We start from the raw sequence: 12,354 nt of genomic DNA on the forward strand, positions 1-12,354 counted from the left end.
TGTGCCCCCTCCCAGCTTCTTGTGCACCCGGCAGAGCATGGGAACCTGAAAGGTCCTTGACCAGTGTAAGCACTACTTAGCGACTATTTAGCAACAGCTTAGCACTACTTAGCAAGAAACAAAACATCCGTGTATCAACATTATTCTCATCCTAAATCCAAAACACAGCACTATACCAGCTACTAAGAAGAAAATTAACTCTATCCCAGCTGAAACCAGGACAACGAGTTATGTGAAATTTCGGATTTGATAGAAATTATTTGTTTTGTTTCATGTGATAGGGCAAGAGGAAATGGCCTCAAGCTGCGCCAGGGGAAGTTTAGGTTGGATATTAGGAAAAACTTCACTGAAAGGGCAGTCAGGCCCTGGCACAGGCTGCTCAGGGAAGTGGTTGAGTCCCCATCCCTGGAGGTATTTAAAAGACAGGTAGATGTGGTGCTTAGGGACATGGTTTAGTGGTGGGACTTGGCAGTGCTAGGTTAATGGTTGGACTCGATGATCTTAAGGGTCTTTTTCAACCTTAATGATTCTATGATTCTATGTTTTATTAGCCTTACAGTAGGCACTGTGTGTCGGTAACAAAAAGGAAGACAGGGGTATATGTGTCAAGGGACAGAAAGGAGGGAACTGGGACGGAGGGTTGATAACCAGATTATAGGTGGGGTGTTGAACGACTTTGTCTTTGGCTTCCTTGATTTTGGAGTATATGCTAGTTGATCCTGCAACACTGATTCAAAGTTATTAAGAGGGCTGTGTTTTAAAAAGCAAAAATAATAATAATAAAAACTAGTGCTGAAATTTAAAAATCAAATTTCTCCTAACTTAATGTTACTTCTAACTTAATTAGGTATGGCTTTCTGTATACATACATTTCTGTGCTTAGGAATATACATTATATGGAATTAGAAAGAGATAGTAGCAGTATGGTGGACTGTCTCTGTAATAGGTCTTTGATGTCTTATCTAACCCCTCTAGACACATAATTTTATCCTGTTCAGACAGAGTATATTCTAGTTTTCCAAATCTTTGACCTGTTTCAGATAGCTACTGTTCTTCCTTTTTTTAACTAACTGTCCAAAAAATTATTGAGTTACAAGGGTTTTTAAAGAGAGCAGCCCCTAAAGCCAGGAATTTGTCTCAAATTAGTGGAAGAGTTTAAGGGAAATACTATGTGATCTTATGAGACCTTTGTGGCATTGTAAAGCAGAAGCTTATACTTTTCCAGTTGTTCACTTGATGCCAGCTTCCAGCTGGCAAAGATCCTCGGCATGCACTTGGCTCTCATTTTGGTTGGAATTTTAAATGTACTAATTTCAAATTTTCTCTTATTGAACAACTTATTTTAAGACTGCTGGTACCTGTAAGGCTCTGACTTTTAAAGGGAAGGACTGCCGCAGAGCTGCAAGAAAAGTTTTTTGATTAGTTTTTCAAAACCTCTGAAAAATAAAACGCATAACCATGAAGTATTGCTGTTGTGACACAGCACAGATCTCTTATGAGTACGCAAAGCAATTTAAAGCGAACGCTATTAGTTGTAGCAATAGTCACGTGCGGCTGTTTCCAAACTCACGACAGACTTCGGGTTGTTCAGGCTTAGGAATCCAGTTGTTTCTGTAGAGGGCTACCCATATGTATTTGTTTGTACCCATAGAAAAGCTAAATGAATGTCATACGTATTTATATACTGCATGAACTGCTGAGGCAAAATAGCAAATAAACAAGCCACATGTGAGAGAAGCTAAAAGGCCTGAATAGCCTAATAAATCTTGCATTAGACTTACGTTTAATAAATACTAGGCTCTGAGGAGCACCAGTGGAAAAATAGGAGTTCTTTTTGGAAGCCGAAACCTTTCGTTTTCCATCATGTGAAGGACTTTGGACAGACAAACACATGTAATAATTGCCTTATCAGTGACAGATGTATGAAGAATCCTTGTTCAGGCTTTGAAACTGTAAACTGTCTAATATCTGAAATAGTGAGGAAGAGAGTTAGTCCATCAGTAAGCTTATATTCCCTTTGAGGGCCAGGCTAATTGGCAATCTTAGATCAGCAATCTCGGTCACTTTGATAATGTTGTACTGAATGCTGTGTGTGGGAGTAGGGAGGAAAAATAGTCTTGTAAACCTTCATTGCTGCAGACTATGTCTTTAAGTAAGCTGTATAAGAGCAAGACAAAATAGCTTCAATTGCTGGCACAAAAAATGATATTCAGCAGCTTGAAATTGATCTGAAAGCAAACTACTGCTAATAGAGAGCAATGGCGCAACATCTCCCTTCACTCTTACCCCATTCAAGGGGTGAGCCCATAGAGTCTGTGTGGGCCGAACTCCCTACTGATGCAGCACCAAGCAGATAGGGCAAGAGTCAATAAGCCAAGAGAGAGTTGCACCAAACTGTTTTTGAAGCCTCTGTGTGGCTGGAAACTCCCCCTGGATCTGTTTATCAGGCAGAAAAGACTGTATTGCAAGTGTGTCAAAATGCATTAATTTGCTCTTAAAGGTTCTTGAGCAAACTCGCTGGTGTTTAAGAAAGTATAAAGAAAAGAATATTCCAGCAAGTTTCTTTATGCGCTCAACGCTGCTCCTACTGAAGTGCTAAACCCCCTGATTTTATCCTTTATTGTAGATGATGTAGTACGGATGGTTGTATACTACGCTGACGTTCCTGTCTCTCTTGCATTTATATAATAAATCCTATGGTAACATAAACATTAATTGTTATACATGTAACAGGATAGTCTAGTTTTGTAAGGTCTGAGAAGCCTAAGACATGTTAGCTTTATGGAACCTACCTAGAAGCTAATCTGGTGTGAGAGAAGGGGTCTCAGAGGGGAGAGCCTCCAGGAAGTAGGTCGGCTCCTTTGGCAGGCTTGGGAACAAAAAAAGCCCACAAACTTGTGTAAACAGGCTGAGAGGTGTCATCAGTCACAGCGTCCAGCAAGGAAATCTGAGTTGGGGAAAACATTTTATGTTGAGTGTTTTATTATATATTTTTAAGGTATAAAAAGACTGGTTCTTAGTGTGAATGAGGCTGTGTAGTCTCTGGCCGTGCTCACTGAAAGCTCATTGAATCTGTTTTTTAAAAAAAAATACATGGGACATTAACGTGCTTGGTATTTAATGAATACAGAATGTCATTCAGAACTTTGATTATTAGTTAATTACTGCTAGTCTTTAAGGGGATAATTTCACATGGATAACTGTCCCCCACCCAATTACTACTTCATCCCAGTCATATTAATTACCGAGAAAATTTTTGTATATCTTTATTACACATAATCACTATGTAACATAGAGAATATAGATTTGCCTGCTTTTGCACACAAAAGTAACTGTGTCCTGTGGTTTGCACACCATTTGTCACATAAAATCTAGTAAATACTGTAATTAACTTACTTTCGAGGCGTGTTTTATGTTGTTAAATCGACTGTACAAGCAAGTCACACTCGCATTCTTCTGAAACACCTGCTCAAGAATTCCTATTGCTTCCTACCTCAGAAAAAAGAGAAATAGGGAGATTTTTCTTTGTGTTGACAATCCAATTAAAACAACAAGGTGGCAGGAATGATATCAATTCCTATGAAAGCACTGTGGCATGATGCACTGCTTAGCAGCCATTTGTAGGCTCTCCATCTGGGAATTGTGGCATAGTAATCTGCAGTAAGGCAATATAGAACAACACAGAAATAAACTTCAGTTGTTGACCTATTTTTGGTAGTCCACCATTGCTGGCAGAAGTTTAAATGAATCCCAAGGAGTGACTTGTTATGGGGATGCCAAACCAGAAAGCTATAATATAGAAGAGGCAGGAAAGTGATGGACGACTTTTACGTCTGTCATTGTTTCTAGTATCCAAATAAAAATTCCGTGTTTCATCCACCAAAGACGTATTTTGCAATAAAAACAGCTGATTAAAACAGATCAGGAAGGTTTCCATCAGTGTTCCTGGTGGTCATCGAAGATGTATTTGTAGGCAAGAACTTGCTGCTTATGTCTTTGATTTCTGCTGTATCAACTTCAAAGTCGATATTAAGAAATAGGAAAAAGCTCCCAAAGTCATTCTGTCCTCTTTAAGTTTGTTCACTATATAAAGGATGGAGATGGTGGTTGTGCATTTTGCTAAGTGTATGTTGCTGAGGATATGTTGAACGGTCTATAAATGTCATGCCACAGTATTTTCTTGCTGATAAATCTTTGTGTTGAAAGGGGCATGATCTTTGCCTCTGTGGCATGATCTGTGCTTTTTCTACCTTGGGCCATGATGCATTCACAATGTTTTACATTGAAGTTTCCACTTAGATTGTTTTGCTTTCTGGTGATTCTTTTAAATACCATTTTTTCTATCTGCATTTGGTGCAGCCACAGCAGAAGGCATCACATTTTCTGGCTGTAATACGGTATATTACCATATAGTGGAGACTGAATCAGTAAGGGAGAGAGCAAGTGATGTATGTGGGATACAAGTGGTTGTTGCTGACATGTTCTGGCTGTTGACATGCCAAGTACCATTCATGAAGGGCTGCATCTGTGCTGCTGTTATTTATGTGTAAATAAATTCTTTTCTCTGCTGGAAATCCCAGGGAATCTGGTACTAAAGCAAACATCACATTTGTAGAAATCAAAGACTAGAGGCAAGAATGGGAAGATGCAATCTTCTTGCATGTAATTTGTATGGCTGACAAATAGATGTCTTACTGACAAATTATAAATCAAATGATTATGGATATAAAGCTTTAGACTGGAAAACAAGATACTGTAGTAAAATATCATGGGTTTTTGGAAAGAAGTATGCTTTTTTAATACTTGAACATTTGGTGATAAGAAGGAAGCCCCTTCCCTCCCTCCTCTGACCGTCGATTAGAATAACTTCTGACAAAAAGCCAATGGTAATGTACATTCCTGTTACAAAGCATTTGCCAAGCAAAATTTCTAGCAACTACTGCAGAGAACTCACAGATGTGCTTAGCGCTGTATTCCCAAAAGAATTGCCTTTTATTTGGGTCATTCTTGTCACTGTCTACCATGCTTTATGCTTAGTCATTTAAAACCAAAAAGTCTTCAAAATGTGGATCAGCTGTACAAGCTGTATTTCAGTTTGTAATTAAAAAAACCCAAACAAACAAACTTGGATACTTTCTGGCCTTTCCTAACTGTTTGGGAAATGTTGACAGATTTGCAAGTTATTGCCATGTAAACAGAAATAAAACCTTCATTTTTATAACACTGAACTTTTGTCTAGAGAGCCATTATATAATAAAGCACATAACTGAATCAACTTTCTTTATTTAGCATGTACTGCCATAACTACATGATATGAATATGTTGGTGACTTTATTAAATTGAGTGAAATTAGTCATTTATTAAACATCAGCTCATCTGTCAAATTATTTCTATAATAGTTTTGGTTCTTTGAGGAGTTTTTGGCATGCGTGCTATATTTTGAGTTCTGAATGAATTTGAACAAGTGTGGTTTATGTTCTGTTTTCTGTAGATTAACAGATACATTTCCACAGCAACAACTTCCCCTGTTTATCCTTCCCCCCCACCATTAGAAGTAGATTTAGCTTAGCAGTTACTGGAAATGAGAAATTAAGTATCCAATTATTTTAAGTTATTTTTGTCTTACGGTATCTTTTAAGAAGCTACAGGAAGATTACTGAAGGATTACGGGGTTGTAAGTTTCCAGCAGTTGCTGGTAATTTGTTGTGAATAGCACTCTAACAACTTCGAATGGCTGGCATAATGAAATGTTGCAAGTTTGCCATAGTTTCTGCAAGACTTATTGCCAATTAGTCTTCTTTTTTAATCTGACTGGTATGCTATGCCACTGAAACATTCACTTTAAAAAGTATATATTGTTACATTACTATACTATTTTTATTATGTATGCTATTATTGCTGCAACTTGAAATTGCACATTTTAGATCTATGTTCATCCTTCTAAAACTTTTGTAAACACTGTTCTCTTTATATAGGGAGGTCACCTGGCGAATAACATTATAAAGATACTTTTTATTTCCAAATTTACTGGAGAATTTAAATACAACTGTTAATGGCAAGTTTTCTAGAATCTAAGAACTTCTCTTTTAAACAAGTTGGTATTGTGGAACGAATAGGTCTGCTAAAACTTAAATATATTTTTAAATACAGAAAACTTACCTGGATAACTTTTGAATTTGAAGTTGAGTGTGTGTTTGTTTGTTTGTTTGTTTTTTCTTTTGAGACTTTAGATTTATACTGTGGGCATTTAGCAAGAACTTTGTTCTGTTTTGTTGTCTTCTTGCTGGTCTGATATTTCTGTCTTTCCTTGTCTTTGACAAGTAAATTCTTGCTTTCTCTTAGATGTTTCTGCATTTATATGTTAACGTGGCAAAACCTTCTCTTCCCCTTTTATTCAAATGTATTTGAATTACTTCCTGAAGGCCAGATGAAAGCAACAAAATGTTGTTTTATGTGGAATAACGATATTGGACTATTTACAAACAGGGCAATTCAAAAGGGAGGATGAAGATATGGTAAAGTCAGACGTATCTGATGTCATAAAAAATAGAGGCTCTTGGCCTCCCTCTCTCCCTGAGGAGACTTGTTACTATATAAATAAATTTAATTCCTCTTTTCCAACCTTCTGTGCTACTTAAAGATGCTGACTAAGCTGTTTCAGCACTTTGATCTCCTGCCATGATCTGGCCCTAGCTGTATGTTCATCCTCTTCAAAAGTTTTCTCTCACAGCAGAGAATTTGGCCCTAAGGAAATGAGTATGCAGATTTTTTTTTTCCATTAAATACTGCCTAGGTGGCTGTCTGTATTGAACGAATAAGCTGGTAAATTATTCCCTGAGGATTTAGTTTTTAAGTCACTAACAACAGAATCGACTCTGTAACCTTTAACAAACCACTAGAAATGACTGCCATACTTCCCAGCAAAGGAAATAATTTAGGAGTTATGTTTTTGGGACTGGTACCATTGGATGCAAGCCTGACATATTTTATGTGAAGTACAGCTTTTTGTGAAGATATCAATCACTGACTTATGCTTTAACACTAAGGGCATACCATAAGAAGATATATTATTTAGGGGACTTTACTCTCTTTTCCATACTCCACAGTGTAAATAAGTGCTGTCACAGGTATTTAGAGGCTCTAGGAAGACTGGGGTAGATGACACTTATTAAGGAACTTGACTTTCTTTTAGTCCTTAGGCTTTCAGAGTGCTATTTTCCATAAAGATATCTCCATAAAGATGATTTTAGTTCTTTAAATAGATTTTTCTGTGCATGGGAAATATCAATCCAAACTAACACATAGTGCATACCAACAAAAATTTGAATGCCTCTGTTGTTTCCCCTTGTGATCAAAATGTGTTGAAATTTATCAAGAAATGTGAAGTGAAACAATACCAAGGCTTTGTGCATCTTTTTTTGATTATTTTTTTTCGGAGAGGAAATTGTCATCATACTTTCACTGTACAGGAGAGCTGGACACAGACAGAAGAATAGAATTCAGGTTTTCTGAAATTCAGTCTTGTCCTCTTTTCAACAGGACACATGATAACTTCCTTATGTTGGTGTATTTTTGATATTTATAAAGATCCATGGCAATGGCCAGTCTGTATGTGACAATTTATAGGTGGCCACCATGACAATTTAAGCCTGTAGCCCACAAACAAATAACTGGTGTTGAAATTGAATACAAATTTAGTGTTAGCTATGCTGAGTTCACAGTCTGGATTGACCTGATCTAATTGTCAAGTAGCTTAGCAGCTTTCATCCTGCTTTCACTGAGGACCACCTAGCAAAGAAGACCATGTATTAGACTCTGCTTATGTGTTCTTAATAGGAAAAAGATGCCACACTTGTACATGATATGTTATTCTGCTGCATTTTGTTACCCCGTGTAAATATTTTTTTCGTTGCATTGCTGCCATCAAAGCTGTTAACCAAATCTGATTTGGATTAAATCTCTTCTCTTTTGTTTAACAGATGATGTCACTAATATTGTTCAGAAATCCCTCCTTGCTGATGAAAAAGAGAACGTGCCAACAGGAGTAGGAGTTGTGGTGTGGAAAGTCCCAGTACAAACATACCTAGTGACTTCGCTACTGGTGCTGCTCAGTCTTCACCTCTTTAAGTTAAAATTGAACACAACTGCCTCAGAAACCTGTGGACAAGAGAAAGGTACTGTGCGTTGCCAGCATGTTGGTTGGGTAGGAAGAGAATAAATCTACAATACAGATATGATGTTATCATTTATTAGAGAAAATATCATTTGAAGCTTCAAGTTTGAAATTTTTTTTTGTACTGAGATAGACTTTAAACCCAGCCAGATTTTGCAGGCAGTAAAATAGACTAAATATGTACTAAGTTTTTGTCTTTGCTTTAATATGGTTCTCTTTACATAAACACTTTCTGTGTTCAGTGAATAAATTTCTTGATGATATGAATATTTTCTTACTCATGATTTTTCTTTATTAATTTTGTAAGGCATTCCCCTCCCCCCACCATGGCATCTAAAATGTGCAGTACAGAATGTTGCTCAGTGTCTTATGTTTATCATATGCTTGCTAACTTGACCACTGTCTTACTTCAGCTATACCTGTCACCATTAATAAAGAAGAAAGGCTTTAATTGCTTTGGTCTCAGATCGATGCTAAGCTGCTTTGACTTCCCAACCTTCTGTTGACTTTTATGTGTTTATAGTATGCACAAGTCTGGGTATTCAGAAGGCATCTACATATGCTATGCATAAAAAACCCCACCACAATACTTTGGTTGCTTCAAGGGACCATCTACTGTATGGGGCAAAGTAGCAGGTTCCTCCTATTGGAGAAGTATGGTAAGGATGACACTTTAACAGGATGCCTAATTCCTGGCTTTCTCATCTTGTGTTAGTCCTGCAGTGGAACTGCAGTGATGATGCAGTTACTAGGATGAGAAATATTAGGAGAACTGGGCAACCCCCACCCTATGTAACCGTTCTTACTGCAGCAAAATGCCATTGGCCCCTGGAAATGATATTTTTATCTAGAAAGATGTTGTGAACATAATTGAGGTTTGTCAGAAAACTAATGTGGAAAGAAAAGTAAAGCAGCAGTAACCCAGGAAATATCCTTTCCCGGTGGGTATTCTGCAGTTCACATATTGAAATTGTTGCCTCTTTGCTGATCACGAACCTTGCCGTTATATTGAGTATAGTGCATCATGAACACTTACCTGTCACTTCTGAATGGAAGGGTAAAGTATGACTCTAAGTAAGGCAAGTGCTATGGGAAATGACAGCTGTAGAGTACATGATCGTTACTGAAAAATTCACGAAGAAGGAAAGAGTAAAGTAGAAAATGTAGGGTACAGAACATGCCTTAGGGCCCCTCTGGGTAGTATTTCCTTGTCTTCTATGATGCTGAAGTACAGCTAATAGTTCATTAGTAGTTCATCTGATTTTAATGCGTCAGAAAATTTCATTGTAGTATAGTCCTTATAAAGCAACATATAAAGATTGGAAAAAAAAAGGTCTAAAATAATTTGGTGTTCATTAATGTAATTAACTTTTAATACAGAGAATAATTATGGTAACTAAATTTGTGTTGGGGGCAGCAGATAAACGAATGTGACCCTAAATTCTCTCTTCTGTAACTGGGAGGGCAGTTCAACATTTACTTCTGACTGGGTTTAACGTTTTATGATAAATGCACGAGGAGCTTGTCATAGATGTATCTAAAAAAATCATCTTTATATCTACTTAATAGAAAGTGCATGATGCTGATTTTGAAAAGAATTAAAATGCTGAACTCTAAACCCAGCTGTTGAATATTATAACTTGGCTTTCTGATAAGGTGAATGTGGTTTTGATGTGTAAATCTCAAAGGAATGCTATTTAAAGATCCCCCCCCCGCTGTCCTTGAGTCTGTCCTGTTCCTGTACATCCAAACAGTTGAACATAGATTAACAAATTGATTTAGACTTAATATTTTATTTAGCTGACTCTGCATAATGAAAACAAAACGCTCAAAACATGACAGAGTCTTCAACAAGTAATATATTTTGGAAAGTGATTTTGTCACGTGCAAATGATCTATAAGGAGGCTTCCTATTACTTGGAACTAGCTTATGAAAATCTAAGCAGAGGGTTTTCGTCCTCTGGATTGCTTATGCACATTTGCCCAGTGCTACAGGAAAAAAACCTCCCTATCTGGTCCCTATTTGACTTATTTGATTAGTCATATTTCTTGCATATCGATGTCTCATTTATTTGGCTAGACTGTTCCTGATATCTCCAAACTGTCTCCTCAGAATGGCGGTGTAAACACAAACATTTGTGCAGGAACGGTGCAGTTACATCGTGCAGCTATGTGCGGGCACTTTGCTTTAGAGAAAGACTGGCTGCTCGTCTGAAAAATTAGGATTGCTGCAATGTGTTGGGTATAGGGCCAGGCACGTTTTTAAAAATGGCTCTTTCTTTGTTTTGCTGACTGATCGTGAAATCTGCCAAAATTAATATTTTTCCCCTCTCTTTAAATTGATGGAAATTAAATTTGGATAAACTTTGGTATTACGCTTATATTTCCATTTTTTTCTTAACGTCCTTTGAACAATCCACCTGTGCTGACTGATCCTCTGTACCAATATTACTTATGTTCCCTGCCATGTGATTACAGATCCATTCCTCTTCAAACACAGAAAAGAAGTACTACAACATGCTTGTGTCTGAATAGTTTCTCTTACTTGCAAGTGTAACAAGGTAGTACCTTTGGGTAGCTGACAGCTGTAGAGCTGCTGGCAGAATTCCCACACACATTTTACCACTAGATAAGTCTGTGGCTGGTAATGGTTGTGCTGAGATAAGATAGGTAATGTTTCACTTAGTCATCTTAGAGTACTTGCCTATGTGTTGAATGTTTGCAAGAGGTCTTAAAAAGAAAACTAAACAAACTTTTCGACACCTTGGAAAGGTCTTTCATATATTAAGCTGTCCGATATTAAATGTAACAGATCTTCAGGCTATTATGAAGCTCCTTCATAGTTCATAAATGAGTATGAATGGAAAAAGAAGGTATGACCTATGGAGAAACCTGTAGCCTACGTGGTATGCATTCAGTAAATAGTAGTGAGAGATCATGAAGTCAGCAGTTTTGACAATTCTTTAGGATATACTGTCCTTGTAAAATGTGGTGCTTTTTCTCGGCACATAGGCTCTCTCATGGTTATGGTTGTCTTTCTAGCTTTTTTTTTTTTGTTGTTGTTTTTCTTAGCTCTTCCATTCAATTCATTTGTAACTTCAATAGCTCTGAACGATGTGCTATGACTATTAAATAGCTTTGATAATGTCATTTGATTATGGCAATGTATGTGTGCATGTGGGAAGGCATGTTTTATGCATAGCATTGTGTAAGTGTTGATTTCTAGGAGAATAGTTTTGAAGGACACTAATTATCTCACCACCTGAAACTTATCCTTTCTAAAGGAAACCCATCCTGTGCACATACACAGATACTATATTTATACATATTTATGTTAAGTATATTATAACGATCTTTGTATTAGCAATAGTCTTAAGCAAAAACATATTTTAAAATGTACCTTTATGTGTTTCCGTATTATAATTAGCTTGGACAATAGCAATCGATTTCGGGTTATTACTCAGTAGCTCAATACTGCAGTTCTGCAATCAAATACTGTAGAGTGGCATAATGTATTATTTTGAGGAAACTGCTTTCTGTCAGACTTTTGTTTAATTCATGGAGACCTTTCTGTGCCTTTTCCGCCTTGTATGATCTTTTAGCAAATCCTATATTTTACATAAAATTTGGAGTCAGTGTGCCTGGAAAATGTTACATACTGAAACACTCCCATCTCCCAGCTGAGTTCACTTTTTATTTAGTGTGGACTGTGTTCTGTGTTTGTGTCAAAAACTTAACTTCAACACAAACTAGAAAGCCTACCTCAAGCTTGTTTGAAAAGTTACTTCAGACATGAACGTATTTGGTAGAATTACATTTATTAACATTTCCTATTCAAAAATGTTTTAGTAGCTCTTGTGTGTGTTGGTTATAGCAGGAAACAGAAATGAGGAAAGCAAAATATGGGGAAGAATGAATGTCTCATAGGACCATACATGTGAGTATAGAAACTGAATTGAATAAAAGAGATCATCAGCCCAGCAATGCTAGTTAGCAAATACAACCCACCACAATGAAGAAAAAACCCCTTTCCAGTGAATACACTCTTTTGGGTCTGGATGGAGCTGAGTAGCATAAATAAATATACTTCATGACTGCAGAGCTGGCCAACAGAGTTCTGATTGGTGTTGAAAAATGGCTTGCTCATCAAATATGTTAATTTGAAGATACAGTATTAGCAT

The 12,354-nt window shown here is 37.0% G+C and overlaps 1 protein-coding gene across 8 annotated transcripts in view; it reads left to right on the forward strand.

Moving 5' to 3' along the window:
- The window catches only part of JAKMIP1 (janus kinase and microtubule interacting protein 1), a 170,422-nt gene that overhangs the window by 52,730 nt on the left and 105,338 nt on the right, over positions 1-12,354 (forward strand). For 2 of the 8 annotated variants that reach the window (XM_009471126.2, XM_087737412.1), the window contains exon 1: positions 10,867-11,046. The gene's annotated coding sequence lies outside the window, so the exon portion shown is untranslated. Of the gene's footprint in view, positions 1-7,979; positions 8,175-10,866; positions 11,080-12,047; positions 12,111-12,354 lie in introns of those variants that run through there. The other 6 variants (XM_087737421.1, XM_087737420.1, XM_087737417.1 and 3 more) reach the window with 5 other exon arrangements.

This window comes from Nipponia nippon, unplaced genomic scaffold, assembly GCF_047370975.1.
Source record: "Nipponia nippon isolate SJK-2023a ecotype South Korea unplaced genomic scaffold, ASM4737097v1 scaffold_6, whole genome shotgun sequence".
Taxonomy (NCBI): domain Eukaryota; kingdom Metazoa; phylum Chordata; class Aves; order Pelecaniformes; family Threskiornithidae; genus Nipponia; species Nipponia nippon.